Source organism: Cebus imitator, unplaced genomic scaffold, assembly GCF_001604975.1.
Source record: "Cebus imitator isolate Cc_AM_T3 unplaced genomic scaffold, Cebus_imitator-1.0 Scaffold445, whole genome shotgun sequence".
NCBI classification, from domain to species: domain Eukaryota; kingdom Metazoa; phylum Chordata; class Mammalia; order Primates; family Cebidae; genus Cebus; species Cebus imitator.
The window spans coordinates 163,727-166,253 of record NW_016107760.1 but is presented as its reverse complement, the minus strand read 5'-3'; positions in this window follow the sequence as shown (position 1 = coordinate 166,253).

Below are 2,527 nucleotides of genomic sequence, written 5' to 3'. Positions count from 1 at the left end.
GCTCTATCTCCCAGGCTGAAGTGCAGTGGCACGAACTCTGCTCACTGCAACGTCCGCCTCCCAGGTTCAAGCGATTCTCCTGCCTCAGCCTCCTGAGTAGCTGGGATTACAGGCGTGTACCACCACACCCGAATAATTTTTGTACTTTTAGTAGAGACGGGGTTTCACTATGTTGGCCAGGCTGGTCTTGAACTCCTAACCTCAAATGATCCACCGCCTCAGCCTCCCAAAGTGCTGGGATTACAGGCGTGAGCCACTGTGCCCAGCCTTTTTTTTTCAATACCTTAAGTTCTGGGGTACATGTGCAGAGCATGCAGTTTTGTTATATAGGCATATACGTGCCATGGTGGTTTGCTGCACCCATCAACCCATCATCTACATTAGGTATTTCTCCTAATGCTATCCCCCCCAGTCCCCTACCCCCACCAGGCCCCGGTGTGTGATATTCCCCTCCCTGTGTCCATGCGTTCTCATTGTTCAACTCTCACTAATTTTCCTCTTCTTAAAAAAAATCTTTTTCTGATCACAAATACAATCTGTGGCCATGCCACCCTGAATGCACCTAATCTCATCTGATTGTAAATACATGCTCATTGTGGAAATTTTAATTAGCTTTTGTCTCATTATAAGATACATTTTCGTTACGTTTATATATCCTGAGAAGCATAAAATGAAAACCAAATCACCTGTAATGAAGTGTGTACACATGTTGGACAAAAGATAGGTACACAAATGTTCATAGCAGTACTATTCATAAAGACCCCAAACTGGAAATTGTCCAAATGCCTGTCAACAGGAAAGTGGGGAAATAAATCACGGGGTATTCATACACTGGAAACGATACAGAATTATCTACAATTGCATGCAATAATATGCGTCAATCTTATGTGATGGTGAACAAAAGAAGCAAGACACAAAAGTGCAAAGTTAATTATTCCATTCATAAATAACGCAAAAACAGGCAAAACTAATCTATGCTGTTAGCTGCTAGGACAGTGGTTATATTGGGGATGACAGTGACTATAGGGAGCTCAAGGACGAGCATCTAGGATGCTGATCATGTTCTGTTTCTTGATCTGGGTGCTGGTGACACGACTGGATTTACCCTGTGAAAATTCATCAAGCTATATACGCATGTAACTACACTCTTCTTCTGGCACGGTGGCTCACACCTGTAATCTCAGCACTTTGGGAGGCTGAGGCAGGCAGATCACGAGGTCAAGAAATCGAGACCAGCCTGGCCAACATGATGAAACCCTGTCTCTACTAAAATTACAAAAATTAGCTGGGCGTGGTGGTGGGCGCCTGTAGTCCCACCTACTCCGGAGGCTGAGGCAGGAGAATCACTTGAACCCGGGGGGCGGAGTTTGCAGTGAGCCGAGATCGCGCCACTGGCACTTCAGCCTGGTGACAGAGCAAGACTCCATCTTAAAAAACAAAACAAAACAACAACAACAACAACAAACAAAAATTAGCTGGGTGAGGTGGCCAGCGCCTGTAATCCCAGCTACTTGGGAGGCTGAGGCAGGAGAATCGTTTGAACCCAGGAAGTGGAGATTGCAGTGAGCCGAGATTGCACCACTGCACTCCAGCCTGGGCAACAGAGCGAGACTCCATCTCAAAAATAAAAAATAAAAAATAAGGGCTGGGCGTGGTGGCTCACGCCTGTAATCCCAGCATTTTGGGAGGCCAAGGCAGGCAGATCATGAGGTCAAGAGATTGAGACCATCCTGACCAACATGGTGAAACCCCGTCTCTACTAAAAAATACAAAAATTAGCCAAGCATGGTGGTGTGCACTTGTAGTCCCAGCTACTCGGCAAAAGAATCACTTGAAACGGGAGGCGGAGGTTGCAGTGAGCAGAGATTGTACCACTGCACTCTAGCCTGGTATCAGAGCGAGACTCCATCTCAAAAAAAAAGGGGGAGGGGAATTTTTTTCATGAATGTAATATTTCAATAACATTAAAAATATAGCCAGGCGGCCGAGTGCGGTGGCTCACGCCTATAATCCTAGCACTTTGGGAGGTTGAGGCAGGCGAATCACCTGAGGTCAGGAGTTCGAGACCATCCTAGCCAATATTGTGAAACCACAGCTCTACTAAAAATACAAAAATTGGTTCAGTGTGGTGGTGTGCGCCTCTAATCCCAGCTACTTGAGAAGCTGAGGCAGGAGAATCGCTTGAATCTGGGAGGTGGAGTTCCCATTGAGCCAAGATTTCACCACTGCACTCCAGCCTGGGCGACACAGCAAGACTCTGTCTCAAAAAAAGAAAAAGAAAAAGAAAATAGTCTACAATTCCAATATTGATGATAATGGGAGTTTGGGGGAGGTGTGGAGGAGGCTTAGCTTTTTTTTTTTTTGAGACAGAGTCTTGCTCTGTGGCCCAGGCTGGAGTGCAGTGACGCGGTTTTAGCTCACTGTATCCTCTGCTTCCCGGGTTTAAGCGATTCTCCTGCCTTAGCCTCCTGAGTAGCTGGGATTAACAGGCATCCGCCACCATGCCGGGCTAATTTTTTTTTTTTTT